The sequence below is a fragment of the Oncorhynchus gorbuscha genome, linkage group LG08, assembly GCF_021184085.1.
Source record: "Oncorhynchus gorbuscha isolate QuinsamMale2020 ecotype Even-year linkage group LG08, OgorEven_v1.0, whole genome shotgun sequence".
In the NCBI taxonomy this organism is placed as follows: Eukaryota; Metazoa; Chordata; class Actinopteri; order Salmoniformes; family Salmonidae; genus Oncorhynchus; species Oncorhynchus gorbuscha.
This window is the reverse complement of record NC_060180.1, coordinates 33,855,908-33,871,374: the sequence shown is the minus strand read 5'-3', so window position 1 is coordinate 33,871,374 and position 15,467 is coordinate 33,855,908. Positions and strand designations below refer to the sequence as shown.

At 38.3% G+C, this 15,467-nt stretch overlaps 1 long non-coding RNA gene across 2 annotated transcripts; it reads left to right on the top strand.

Moving 5' to 3' along the window:
- The first annotated feature begins 3,535 nt into the window (after positions 1-3,535).
- LOC124040835 lies at positions 3,536-10,142 on the top strand. 2 transcript variants are annotated; one of them, XR_006839804.1, is made up of 3 exons: positions 3,536-3,701; positions 4,129-4,290; positions 9,053-10,142. It is a non-coding gene; the product is annotated as an uncharacterized LOC124040835 (long non-coding RNA). The 2 variants fall into 2 exon arrangements; XR_006839805.1 differs by lacking the exon at positions 9,053-10,142 and having other exon boundaries at positions 4,129-4,765.
- The last annotated feature ends 5,325 nt before the right edge of the window (positions 10,143-15,467 follow it).

The following is a 15,467-nucleotide window of genomic DNA, read 5'->3' as shown; positions in this document are numbered from 1 at the left end:
GTGCAATTGGCATGCGGACTGCAGGAATGTCCACCAGAGCTGTTGCCAGAGAATGTAATGTTAATTTCTCTACCATAAACTGCCTCCAACATTTTAGAGAATTTGGCAGTACTTCCAAACGGCCTCACAACCGCAGACCACGTGTAACCACGCCAGCCCAGGGGTGCTGAGGAGTATTTCTGTCTATAATAAAGCCCTTTTGTGGGGAAAAACTAATTCTGATTGGCTGGGTCTGGCTTCCTAGTGGGTGGGCCTAGGCTCACCCATGGTTGCACCCATGCCCAATCATGTGAAATCCATAGATTAGGGCCTAATAAATTTATTTCAATTGACTGATTTCTTTAAATGACCTGTAAAACTCAGTAAAATCTTTGGAATTGTTACATGTTAATATTTTTCAGTATATATATTTTTTCAATTCTGACAAACTCCAATTCCACAGTTTAGATCAAATAAAGATATTTATCTACAAGACAAAGTGAAAGTCCATTACACAGTATGTGTAAAATATTACTTATATTAGTGAATATGTTTATTTCACCGAGCAAGTAGCATGTTTGTTATTGCAAATAGCACATTTGCATTATTGTACAGCATTGCAGAGGTGCAAGGAGCAATAGTTGAAATTAGTGTTGTATAATGTGTACTAGAGGTACACCTGGGGCACGTTCAGCAATAGGCAACATTTTGGAACTTTCAGGTAGAAATATGCTATGTAGAATAAGGAATCGCATCAGCTCTTCGTGCCATTTCTATCTCCAACATTTGGCTACTGAACGTGGCCCTGATGCCCATCTTATTCTGGGGGTTGAAGAGTTCGTAACCCTGATAGGGTCTCCTCGAAAACCTGCAACTTCATCCTCGTAGTCATACCCAATACATACAGGTATGGGAGGGGGTATCCTAACCCCTCTATTATCACCCCCAGGGTTTGACAGCCACGGCAGTCATTTAATGAGGGTAACAGATCTCTGAAATCAGAGCTTCAATTTGCCATTCCCTGGGGGTTAACACCAGTTAAATATATCACAGATCGGCCAGCTAAGCAAAAGAGACCCCCTGGAGCGCAACATCAGCCAATGGCAAAACAAGTGTTGGCCTCTGAAGCTGAGGTAGCTGGATACTTGTGTAGTGGGGCAGGGTTGGCCAGTATGCAGTCAGGTCAGCACCACTGACTGCACTCCTGTGACCAGACATGGGGCAAAATGTTGTGGATTATGTAAAACGTTCAAGGATTACATCAACAGCAATGAAAGCACCCTTGTTTTTTATGTCTATGTCCATTCATTTAAAATTCAGTGATCACTTTTATTTCTGAATTATGCAGACCTTTCAGTGTGTTAGAATGAATAGATTACACCCTACATGATCACATGCTATTTCTTTGGTTTTTATTTTATTTGTGGTGCCTTTGATATGTGCATATTTGTGTCCCTAAATCTGTCCTAAATTGTTAAATGTATTTCAGTCCTCAATTGTTTTTTTGTGTAAACCGTCAAATTGGTTCTAGGACATATTAAAAGACAAAGTACATTTTGTGAAGGCAGCGGGTGTGAATCATAAAAAAAGGTCTGGGACAATGTTGACCGTTTCTGTGTACCTTTTGTTACTTTGATTTACTAGTCAAAACTGAGAGTGAAATATGTAAAATAGCTTGTTTTTCATTTCTGAATTTGAAAAACGAAAATTGGAAATCTACTTGTTTTCTTACTTATTGTGACAAAATTGGACATGGAAAAACAGAAAATAAATAACATTTATTCAGGTTGGCAGCACAACGATTTTACAGCAGAAAGAAATTATTAGACTGTTCGAAGATCTTTTTCTTTTTTTACTAGTGTTAATTTATGAAGTTGGCATACCAATAGAACAAATACTGAACAAAGTTGGTTTACACTAGCTGAAGAGCTAGCCATCACTACCTGGCTAGCTAGCACTATCTGGCTACTGACTAGTTAGCAGGCAGACTAGCTAGCGCTACCTGGTTACTGGCTATAGTCATGCTAGTTAGTAACGTAAACTCGTACATCGCCTTGGTCCGTACAATTGCCCTTATTTTAGCGCCCCAAAAACGTAATACTTCCAGATCAACTGTAATGTCAAAACCATTGTAAAGCACAATTTCTCCCCTTTCCAACAAAATAAATGACATGACTTAAACGCTGCCCGTTTTTGCATAATTCAAGCAGGCAATGGCGGGTGAGGATGCGAAACTAATGTGTGATAGTCAGGAGGAGAGATGTCGTGTGGGAAAACTGTTTTTTTTTCACTCGATCTGTCAAACTTATCACCTTATCGCCTCTAAAATGTAAATAAAACACTGTAAAGAGTTTATATAATGTGTCATTACATACCTATTTGAAGGTTTGTGTCAAATTTGAATCGGATTTTTAAGGGCGGTACTAAAGTGATCTTAGAAGTTAAACAGAGGCTTTTTGATTTTTAAAAATATATATATTTTTTTTACAAGTAAAAAAAATATCTATATTTTTTTTTAAATAAATGTATTTTATTCATAATACAAAAATCAACTTACATCAAACATGTCTAGCAAACCAAACACAGTTATTAACAATGCTCAAACATACAAAAAATATAAATAAAATACAAAAAATAAACAATTTAAGTGCAATTATATTCACTCTGAAAATATCTTATTATAATGATTCATGAAGATGTTATTATTTTTGTTATTCACTAGGGTCAGTGTTTTAATGAGATAATTAAATTCAATCAGAAAAATTGGTAATTTTGGTGTAGAATTTTGGAATTTTTGTTTGTGTAGAAAGTATTTGGCAACAAGAATGAAAAAAATAACAATCATTTCAGTGGTTTTGTTATCATTGCAAATAGTAACATATTATATATTTTATGTTAAAATTATAGGCAGTGTTCATAATGGTAAATAAGTACCGTGCAAGGTTTTCCCAAAATTCTGACACAAATTTACAAGTTTACAAGTAAGTTGGTTTTGTGAATGAAGAATTTGTCTTATATATTTATTACAAGATTTCAAGCCCACACCTTCCAATCTGAGTTCTGGATAAACTTTGTGATCATTCCCAAAATTAAGATGACTTTTCATAAAGTGTAGATAGACCACTGGGAACGGCTTTGATCACAGAAATAAACTCTGAAATGTATTGGAAAATCTTTCAATGTTATAAATTGTTCATATGTGAGAATATTACCCTTGTTGTCGAAAATATCAAGGACAAAGTCAATATTCCTTTCATGCCAGCTGGGGTAGAACAATTACTTATTCCTTACAGTTATGTCTGAATTATTCCACAAAAGAGCTTTATGAGGGGAAAAATTGTGCAGGAAATATATTTTCCAGGCAGAGGCTTTGAGAATGATGATAGCATGCAATGCTGACGCAAAAAAATGACTAGGTATCCCCCTTTACCACCGTCAGTGTCCATTTCTTGTTTTTAAACGATGAGAGAAGTGCTACACCTGGTGGAGAGAGATTGTAAGACAGAAATAGTTGCTTTATGCGTGCTGTACGTTACGACATGACACACCACGATGTAACGGAGGGTCCGTCTTTTCAACTTTTCTCCAATACTATAGAGCCATTACCATGTCAATCAACGCTTGAATAGAAACATAGTTCACACATTTGTACGGAATGGGGTGAGTTTACGTTAGCTAGTGGATAGCCCAGAGACGTGACCAGATGAATGAACTCACCAATGGTAAGTGCTTGCCATTCAACTATTAATCAAGTTTAGTTGGCTGTGAGTGAGTAATGTGTGCGTGTTTCTGTCTATCTGTCAGTGGCTGAGTTTATGTATGTGTATGATGAGGCACAGCTAGCAAGTCTATTAATGCCAAGTGTGTGTGTGTGAGTGAATGTGTGGCCTGGGAAAGAGAGAGAAGTGGGGTATGTGTAGCCCATGCAACCTAGCTAGCTATGTAGCTAGTATTTTATGTTACTAGATGTGTACTGTTTGTGTGTGTGTGTGTCTGTGTGTTCACCCATGCATTTTAATGAGTGCAGGTTATAAGTAGTTTGTGAGTGTTACAAAAAGTGAGTTGATATTACTTGAAAATGTATTGGCTAGAATAGATTATGACGATGATTGAATGTTAAAGAATTGTATATTGTTATTTGTTTTTCAGATGAAAAGCATCTAGTGCTCATTGCCAAGATAGCTGGTTCCATGAACGTCTGCAAGGAAACAATCAGCTCAAAAAGGAGAAAACAAAAAGGAAACATCAGAGGACATCATTTTTCCTTGATAGTCAGCAAATCTGCAGAGAAACATTCAAATTCTTACACATGTAAATTTTCTTAAAGAGGAATACAACTTTATGGTTTCTGTTGGGGCTGCAACAGTATTACAAATGTTATGCGGTAGTTAACCCCAACTGGATCAGTGTCTCGAAATCAGGACAGTTGTTGCTCAATATGTGTTATTTGACTAGAATGGAGTTGTAAACTACAGCCAACTTTCCAGGACATAGAAATGTTTTATATCGTCAAAAAGCTTAAATGACTGTTAATCTAACTGCAGTGTCCAATTTACAGTAAAAAAAAAAAAATACCATGCAATTGTTTGAGGATAGTGCACAACAACAAAATGCTTTTATCAAGGCAACTGGTTTGATACATTCACCGGTAATGTGAAGGTTTGTGTCGGTAAATAATGTACTTACATTCAGTAATCCTGCTCTGATGTGTCATCCTGAGGGTCCCAGAGATAAAATGTAGCAAAGTTTTGTTTGATAGAATACATTTTTTTATATCCTAACACGATCCATGTTGTATACAGCGTTTTGCATTAATTCCGACTCTTTCAACAAAACTATTTAAGAAATCTAATCTGCAAAACTCTAGTCAATCCGGTCAATTTCTGTTTCTGTGCATTCCGCAGACACTCTAGAAGGCAACCAAACGTGTTTCATCATTCTACATTATGTATTGGCTACACAACACATCAATTAGCCCATGAAGGTCAGCCATCATTACTCACCAATGAGACGAGGGGTGTTCACTTCATTGACAGTGTCTTGGCCCAATGACCACCTGTCATTTTGAAACATAGCTAGCTAGATAGCCAATGAGCTCAGCTTTACAGTAGTTTGTGAATGCCCTTTGTACGACAAACAGACATCAAGCTAGAGCTGTGCGCAACAGTGTTCATTCTCAAGGGGAAAGCAAACAAGACGCACCGTAGTTTATGTTACATAGCAGTTAATTATCTTCTTCAATCTTTTCTCAAAACTGAAAAGGTAAAACATGGCTACTAAAATGCTGACCAGACCGCTCACACGTATGTTTATTTTGTCCACCCACACCAGACCAGTTGCCACATCAGAACACGCAGGTTGAAATATCAAAACGAACTCTGAGCTAACTATATTAATTTGGGGACAGAAAATAATTAAATATTTATGGAAATTTAGCTAGCCATCTTGCTGTTGCTAGTTAATTTGTCCTGGGATATAAACATTTGGTTGTTATTTTACCTGAAATGCACAAGGTCCTCGACTCCAACAATTAATCCACAGATAAAAGGGTAAACGTTTGTTTCTAGTAATCTCGCCTTCTTCAGGCTTCTTCTTCTTCTTTGGACTTTATATGGCAGTTGGCAACCAACTTTAATGTGCATTACCACTACCAACTGGATTGGAGTGTGGACCTCAGTTAAACTTTCAATCACCCACGTGGGTAAATGCTCCAAAAACCAATGAGAAGATGGGAGAGGCAGGACTTGCAAAGCATCAAGTGTCACAAATAGAACCAAGTTCTATTTTAGGGCCTGGATAAGCAGACGCTCGTTGACACACGCGATCAGTGTTGGTGCAATGATTGAATAACATTTATGTGTAAATTAATTTTGCTAATTTATTTCACGATGCGAGCGGGGTGGTCAGCATGTAAGAGTGGAAAAGCTAAATCGAAGACCAAGTATACAAATTTGGATGACATTATTGCAGAAATTGACCGGGAGAGTGACACAGAACTAATGGATGAGGACTCTGAGTGAGCACAGTTCTGATTCCAGCGTGGAAGAAATGTTTTTGGAAGGAAAATATCCACTTTTAGATCAAATATGTTTTTGCTTCTCATGCTAATGAGAATAAATTAGTTTAAATGGTTGCATATAAAAAAAAGAATAATCTTTGATTTCTATATATACACAGTACATTCGGAAAGTATTCAGACCCCTAGAATTTTTCCACATTGTTAATTTACAGCTTTATTCTGAAATGGATTAAATAAAAAAAGTTATTCAGCAATCTACAAACAATACCCCATAATGACAAAGCGAAAAAAAAGTGTAGAAATGTTTGCGAATTTATAAAAAATAAAAAAATGTAATACCTTACATACATAATTATTCAGACCTTATGCTATGAATCTCGAAATTGAGCTCAAGTGCATCTTGTTTCCATTGATCATCCTTGAGATGTTTCTACAACTTGATTGGAGTCCACCTGTGGTAAATTCAATTGATTGGACATGATTTGGAATATATAAGGTCCCACATTTGACAGTGCATGTTAAGCAAAAACGAAGCCATGAAGCCAAGGAATGGTCCGTAGAGCTCCGAGACAGGATTGTGTCGTGGCAAAGATCTGGGGAAGGGTACCAAGAAATCGGGGTGGAAGGGAGGTGACCGAAAACCTGATGGTCGCTGACAGAGCTCCAGAGTTCCTCTGTGGAGATGGGATAACCTTCCAGAAGGACAACCATCTCTGCAGTACTCCACCAATCAGGCCTTTATGGTAGAGTGGCCAGATGAAAGCCACTCATCAGTAAAAGGCACACGACAGCCCGCTTGGAGTTTGCCAAATGGCACCGAAAGGACTCGACCCATGATAAACAAGATTCTCTGGTCTGACTACAAAATGGGAAACCCAGCCGCGATCTGCCCATTAACGTGAGCCTACCAGACAAGTTAAATGCATTTTATGCTATGAGGCAAGCAACACTAAAGCATGCATGTTCCAGCTGCTCCAGATGTCTCTGTGATCACGCAGATGTCTCTGTGATCACGCTGATGTCTGTGTGATCACACAGATGTCTGTGTGATCACGCAGATGTCTGTGTGATCATTATTCAGCATTGAAGGTCCCCAAGAACACAGTAGCCTCCATAAATCTTAAATGGAAGAAGTTTGGAACCACCAACACTCTTCCTAGTGCTGGCCCGGCCAAACTGAGTAATCAGGGGAGAAGGGCGTTGGTCAGGGAGGTGACCAAGAACCCGATGGTGACTCTGACAGAGCTCCAGAGTTCCTCTGTGGAGATGGGTGAATCTTCCAGAAGGACAACCATCTCTGCAGCACTCCACCAATCTGGTCTGATGAAACCAAGATTGAACTATTTGGTGTGAATGCCAAATGTCACATCTGGAGGAAACCTGGCACCATCCCTAGGGTGAAGCACGGTGGTGGCAGCATCATGCTGTGGGGATGTTTTTCAGCAGCAAGAACTGAGAGACTATTCAGGGTTGAGGCAAAGATGAATGGAGCAAAGTCAAGAGAGATCCTTGATGAAAACCTGCTCCAGAGCACTCAGGACCTCAGACTGGGGCAAAAGTTCACCTTCCAACATGACAACAACCCTAAGCACACAGCCAAGACAACGCAGGAGTGGCCCAGCCAGAGCCCGGACCCAATCGAACATTTCTGGAGAGACCTGAAAATAGCTGTGCAGCAATGCTCCCCATCCAACCTGACAAAGCTTGAGAGGATATGCGGAGAATAGGAGAAACTCCCCATATACAGGTATGCCAAGCTTGTGGTGTCATACCTGAGAAGACCCCAAAAGGTGCTTCAACAAAGTACTGAGTAAAGGGTCTGAATGACTTATGTAAATATGGTATTTCTGTTTGTTTTTTATACATTTGCTAAATATTCTAAAAACATTTTTTGCTTCATTATTGGTTATTGTGTGTAGATTGATAAGGGGAAAAAACGATTTAATACATTTTAGAATAAGGCTGTAACGTAACAAATGTGGAAAAATTCAAGGGGTCTGAATACTTTCTGAAGGCACTGTGTATATATAGACCTGAGGCATACAAAGTATTAACACAGCCTATGTGTATGTCATGTTGGCTATGACATTCTGTGGCTGTTTTTTTGTTGTCTTATTGCCTATTTGCCCACATATTTATTTATAATGATTGTGTTCCCCATACTCAATATATTATATTTTTATATATGTGTTGTGTATTTGATATATTGATGCAGGGCTCATCCGTAAAAGTATTGATGCAGGGCTCACCCCCTGACAAAATAAAGGTTAAATAAAATAAGTAATAGTAAACTTGATTTCTAACTTAATTTTAAAAAATCCTGAGTAGAGGTAGAGACTCAGATGACCTCTGGGAGCCAACGCCAGAGACCACATTCAAGTCCTCCATCCCCCACTCATTCAAACGTAGGAACTGGTTCTTCCAGTCTGACCCCTGCTGCAGTCTCTGGCTCCACACCCACCCCCGCCCGGCCAAAATACATAACTGCAAACTTGAATTTGCCTCAGGGCCAAAAGAGCACACATTATGCCACAAAAAAGATACTATCCCTTGCACTACTTGTGCTGTTACCCTCTGCTTCACAGCAGAAAGAGAAAGCTATGGGACTTGGCATCAGCAGCACAATCTGGTGTAGAGGGCTGTGGGTGTTCTAAATACTAAAATTGTAAATACTGTGTAGTCTAAAACTTTACACACACACTGTTGCCCTGTTGTGGACAGCATCTAAATGATTCCCAAAAAGAAAACTCATGTTTTTTTTGTTTTGATCTTTTACCAAATCTATTGTTTTATATTCTCCTACATTAATTTCACATCTCCACAAACTTCAAAAGTGGTCCCTTTCATATAGTAACAATAATATGCATATCATTGCTACAGGAAGTTAGATTTGGGTATGTCATTTTAGGCAGAAATTGAGAGGTCCTATCCAGAAGAGGAAAGAATGAGTAATAGATAGTAGGCTGTATCATGAATAGGAAAAAGAGCAGCGAATACATTGTGCCTTTCAGCACATATTAAAAGCATGTTTTAAAAAGTGTATTTTTTTTACAGATAAGCTGACTGCAGTGATTAAATTCTACAAGGAAAATGGCGTGGCTTCAAGGAAGAAGAGGTGTGGTGGTCGTCGTCACGCCAGTAAAAGGGTGATTGTCTTATGAGGATATTCAGCGAATTGTTCACTTTGTCAAAAACGTTGATGTTCACGCGATGTCGCTCTTAGGATGGATCCCTGGAATTAAGAGGGCAGACATCCAGGTGCTACTGACATTTTAGACCAAGTCCTCTGTGTGGCGCAGGTACAAAACTTTTTGATGCGTGATCATGTTGAGTGTTTTCCTAAATCCAACATTCAACATCTCAAGCAAGTGGGCCAGCGGCAAAGACTAACCAATGCCCACACGAATCGGATCCAAATAGGCCATCAGTCATTACTCTCTGGTGACGTGTGTGGTCATATTTTCTTTAACATTTCGAATTGATTTGCTGTTTAGAGAGAACAGAGCTTACTCTGACCCTGTTTAGCTCTCAGCCCCTCCATCCCCTTTCCTGTTTTTATTTCTTTTCAGATGTTTACTCTGTGCGGTGTTCATAAAAATGCAGGTCCTGGGTACATCTACATACTGTATGCTGTACCCAGGGAAAAAATGTGTTTGAGTATAGGCTGTACACTTTTTCTGTTACATGTATTTATAAGAGACGTCATTTAACGTGGGAATTTCTTATGTATTTATCCTCCCTAGTCTTATCTTCGAATGTAATCTGACATGGAAAAACAACAGGGCAAGGGCCAGAACCATATGTGCAAGGACTACACGGGGTGCGGACATTTGTACATGCATGTGCGCGTACACATGAACACAAACACGTGCACACTGCGTGTAGTCCTCGCACATACTGTATCATGGCATGAACATGTGCGGTGTGAGTTTTTCGATGTCATACATATGTATCTGCATGTACTGTATATGTGCAAATAAGTGAATGTAACCAATACATTCTGATGCTTGTATGTGTACACACGTATGTGTGCACGCATACACATGCAAATGTACACATATACGTGTTTGCGGACAACTATGCAACAGACACTATGTCTGCAGTTTTGTATTAAGTAAATAGTTGTTAGTCATTATTTGAATAAATGTCTTAAGTAACTGCAAACTTTGACTGCGTTTTTCTCAGAATCACACTCAGCATGTAACGGTGCGCAACTCACTTGATATTTGGAGTAGAGAGATCATGTGGGTTTCATTAGAAAGCTAACATTTGCCTCTTTTCAGCACTGTATAAAAATCCAAATGTGTTTTTAGGGTCAATGTGACTGATTTATGATAGAGCAAGTCACATACAGTATGTTAACATATATCACAAATTAACAGTTAACTTTCCCTCTCCATCTTGACAATCCTCAGTTCACTCAGAGATTGTATGTATGCTGGTTGATGGCACCCGCAGGCCTGTTTGAGGGACAACTGGACAAAACATATTATCATTTTTGGACTTCAGCTGAGACCCTCCTCCTCCTCTTTACACATCCTGTTAGGAAACCTCCTTTACACTTCCTGTTAGGCATGATGCTCTCAAGGGGTGTCTCTTCAATTATCTAATGTCGTGTGGTATTACCTATAGATGACCCTTACAAGCTTTCAGATTGCTTGCCTGTGAATGTTTGTCCACATAATCAGGCTATTTACTTGTTACATGGGTCTTTAAATACTGTCTCTCTTACACAATTTAAATAATTCAACTGCCCCATGTTTTCAAATCAAAATCAAATGTATTTATATAGCCCTTCTTACATCAGCTGATATATCAAAGTGCTGTACAGAAACCCAGCCTAAAACCCCAAACAGCAAGCAATGCAGGAGTAGAAGCACAGTGGCTAGGAAAAACATCTAGAAAGGCCATAACCTAGGAAGAAACCTAGAGAGAAACCAGGCTATGAGGGATGGCCAGTCCTCTTCTGGCTGTGCCGGGTGGAGATTATAACAGAACATGGCCAAGATGTTAAAATGTTCATAAATGACCAGCATGGTCAAATAATAATAATCACTGTAGTTGTCGAGGGTGCAACAAGTCAGCACCTCAGGAGTAAATGTCAGTTGGCTTTTCATAGCCGATAATCTCTTTCTCTCCATGATATATTAGGGGAAGTTGTTTTGCTGTTGGCACTGATTCCATGCTGCCAAAATCAATTACTTCATCCCTCATACTAAACTTTGCTTGCTCTTGTTCAACTACCCTTTGATTAAATCCATTTAATTCAATGTATAAATTTTCTTCAAGTGTGGCTTTTACTTATAGTTGACAGATGGCACTTGTATGGAGAGGTGTGAGGGGGAAAAAGAGGATAGATGGGTGTACATAGGTTTAGTTGAAGAAACTCCCTCCCCTCCTTCTCTTGATAAGAAATTAACATTCATGTAATTGATCCAAAATCAAATCTAATGTAATATTTTATAAGCTACAAGCTAAGACAAAATGAGATTTCAAGATGTTACTTTGTTTTCACACATCTATTCACTACTGGCCAAATGCATTCACCATCCACTTCAGCAAGCATTTCCATTTTTATAGGCCTGTTTTAAAATTAAGGTAAAGTGTTTTGGATGAAGTATAAAAACATGTGACAGGCTGTATTATTCTACTTATGGTACTGTATACACAAGTTATTCAATATATTTCTAATCTGACAATAGTTGGAAGTTAGTATCATTAATCCTACATCAAGTCTCAAATGGCTGAATTGCGGTGTATTTACTGAATAACCCGTGTTGTGCAATTATTATTCACCAGATGGCAGTAATGTCAGAAGTCTATTAACCTTTCAAGTACTGAGCGAATGTCAAAATGCATGAAATTCCCTGAATGTTGAGCCCCCAACTCCTGTTACTCACTCCATCTTAAACATATACAGTTTGGCATGGGGCGCATGTCCATGATTTATAGACAATGACACTTAAATTATTGGTTGGAGAAATATTCTTTATTGTTTCTCTTCAAACTATAGCCAAGAATCCTGAAAAAAAGAGAATGTTGTATTGAATAGCCCATTCGGTTTGCCAACAATGCCGTACTTTGACAAAGTCGAGTGTTTGTTGTGCATAAAACGATTTAACTTGTTAACCATGTTTCTATCGCGTATAAATCTGCCCCTTTAAAAGTACATACTCTAGCAATGTGAAATAAATTATTATAATAAAGACCGAAGTGTTGGTAGAGTATAACCATATCACTTAACCTACCTGGTGTGTTTGTCTGAAGCGTCACGCTAAATGACTTCCTTGTTGAAGTTGAAGTGTGCTTTACGCTTGACGTAAATTAGTCTACGAATCATTGGGGAACATTTATCAGTTGGCTGGAATAAACAAAGTGATGAATTATCCCGGGGGTGAATAACTTAATGAATGCGTATTGTGTGACTTAAAGAAGAAAGTATGGTACAAGTTATTGAAGTGTATGTTAATGTAAAACTGTCGTTTAGGATGGTATATGTCCATGGGAAATTACGCATCTATGGTTGAAATGTGCTTTGGAGCTATCAAGATGGAACATTCCTAGCTTGAAGGGAGTTCCTGGAAATAGTATTTAGGTACTCAGTTGCTGTTTTGTTTGTTTTATGCCCTGGGGAAAGCAGGCTGAGTTTAAGTAATAGGCAATAGTTTATACTGAGAATATCTTTGATTTTTTTCAAGTCCTGATTGTTATTTTCTGTACAAAGTGTATTGGTCAATTAATCCTGCACCTGTTAATATTGTAAATAAAAGCCTCTAAGAGAGGTGAGCACCAGAACATCCTGTCTCCTCTTTGTCCGATCCACGGCTTTGGATTCTTCACCACACAGTTGAAGGTCTGGTCTGAATATTCCTTTTGATTGCACAAAAAAATAAAGATTTAAGAGGCAAAGGCCTGAGGCTACAGCCCATTAACAAATGACTAGCCAGACCACCACACACACCTGTATCTGTGCCCCCACTTACTTACACACATACAATTCAAGGAAGATCTAAGTCTGTATTCACTTGGGGCCTGATTCAAACTTAGGATATTTACACCTTTCCAACACACTTCTCAGTAGTTGGTATTCAGACTTACCTTATGCGGGTGTGATTCCCTTGCATCCAGTAGGGGTTTCAGTCTAAAGCAATCACTTGAAATTTGGTGTACCTTTTAATTTGAAATTTCTCACCAGACTCACTGGAATATATGGAGAGAACGGTTCAGAATATTCATGAAAGAATGAAAGAAAGCCATGTAGACCTAAATACACTTATATTTTTGTTTCCTTTTTAGCACCACATGGATTTAAAAAGACTCTGATCTTGTATGTTATTTACAGTTCGGCAACTATTTATGAATAATAATATACAAAACTGTTTTGGACAGCCTTTACGTACACAATACATTACATTACATTTAAGTCATTTAGCAGACGCTCTTATCCAGAGCGACTTACAAATTGGTGCATTCACCTTATGACATCCAGTGGAACAGCCACTTTACAATAGTGCATCTAAATATTTTAAGGGGGGAAGAGGGGGGGTGAGAAGGATTACTTTATCCTATCCTAGGTATTCCTTAAAGAGGTGGGGTTTCAGGTGTCTCCGGAAGGTGGTGATTGACTCCGCTGTCCTGGCGTCGTGAGGGAGTTTGTTCCACCATTGGGGAGCCAGAGCAGCGAACAGTTTTGACTGGGCTGAGCGGGAACTGTACTTCCTCAGTGGTAGGGAGACGAGCAGGCCAGAGGTGGATGAACGCAGTGCCCTTAATTCACCAATATATCGGTGAATCAAAATATACAGTGGTTTGATTCATCCTGAAAGTTGCCTTATTCAATTGTTCAATCCAATGAATATTGGAAGGTGAAAAAAGTGCACAATAGGGGTTCAACAGTAGTCCTTTAAATCAACCCTAATAATCCTCTCTAATCATGGAACTGTGATGACTACGGTTCAAGTCCAGCAGTTATGAACCGTGCACCAGGCTCCAGGTTTAAACTGTTATGTATGGTCTGCATTCCGTAATGATACAAATAGGCTGCATGTCCAACATTATAGCACAACTTGTAATAAATTAGCCTAATATGATCCACTAGCGCTAGCAATCCTCAGGAACAACAACATGAACGTGACAGATGAAAGAAAGCTAAACTAACTATGTCATGGAATGATGCAAAATGTAAGGAAACTAACACTAAAACAACAGTTATAAATGTATGTGGGTATAACTGACTGTGGCTACCGATTGTGGCTAATATTTAACATGATACAAATTGTAAAAAATAAAGTGAAAAGTCTGGCCATGTAAATAAAATATTATAGAAATCATAAATCAACTCAGTAGATTTGGCACTATACTGTCATTTGTGCATGGCTACAGAAGCCTATAGCTAGGGTCTCCAAATTTCATCCTTGCAAGTTATATTTGTCTCCATTTGTCTATATTTGTCTCCAAGTTAATTGTCAGAATATGCAAAGAGACAAGTGCATAAAAAGGGAATTCCATTCCATTTCCGTGCGCTTAACTCGGGTATGAATTCCCCCCAAAGTGTCAGGGCAACATTGCTGATCTAGGATCACTGATCACCTCTATGTGATCAGTAGATACAGCTGCTGTTTCTCAGCACTGAGGACCGGACCCCTGAACAACTTCTCATTATAGGAAAGGTCACATGTCATAAGTTATTGTAGCGATGACACAATTATCTTAATATTGAATTGTGTCTATTGATTACAATTTATTTCAGGAGATATCATATGTTTCTTGGGCCAAAAAGAACAAGTGTTTTTTTTCATGCCCACGGCTATCCATATTATCCAAAGTATTGATAACCAAAGAAATGTGTGCTTTCATGAATATAAACAAAGATTTTTGGCATTCTTATCAACATTTCAGAAAAATGCTAATTTAATTAAGTTCAATTACATGTAATAGCTTTTAAAATCCTCTGGATCACAGTAGTGAGCTGTTAACCATTTTAACCATGTTAACCATTTGAGACCTGAACATAGAACCTTGAAATGACAGATAATAAGTGTAAATAAACACAAACATACTGTATAAAAAATAGAGGTAGACAGACTTTTGTATCCCACTTTTTACATACATTTACTTTTTATTTTATCTGAAAGTGTTATTGAATATGACAACTTGAGAAATTACAGTTCAACAATTGATCTTAAAAATGTTCTTTAAAAACAAAATGTGCATAGAGGGGATCAATCCCTAATCATTCCCTAAAATCTATGCACTTGTGGCGATCTGAGATTATTTGACAGGTGAAATCAATCTGATAATAACTCCCACCCTATGTTGAAGTTAAATCTCCAATCAAAACTCCAAAAGTGCATAGGGTGTACACCCTAGGGGTGATTAGAAAAGTGATCGAGTTGCCTATTTCAATTTCCTGAGTTTGGCATGCTATTGGCATGCTAACTTCTTAATAAATTCTGCATTTTAGCTAACA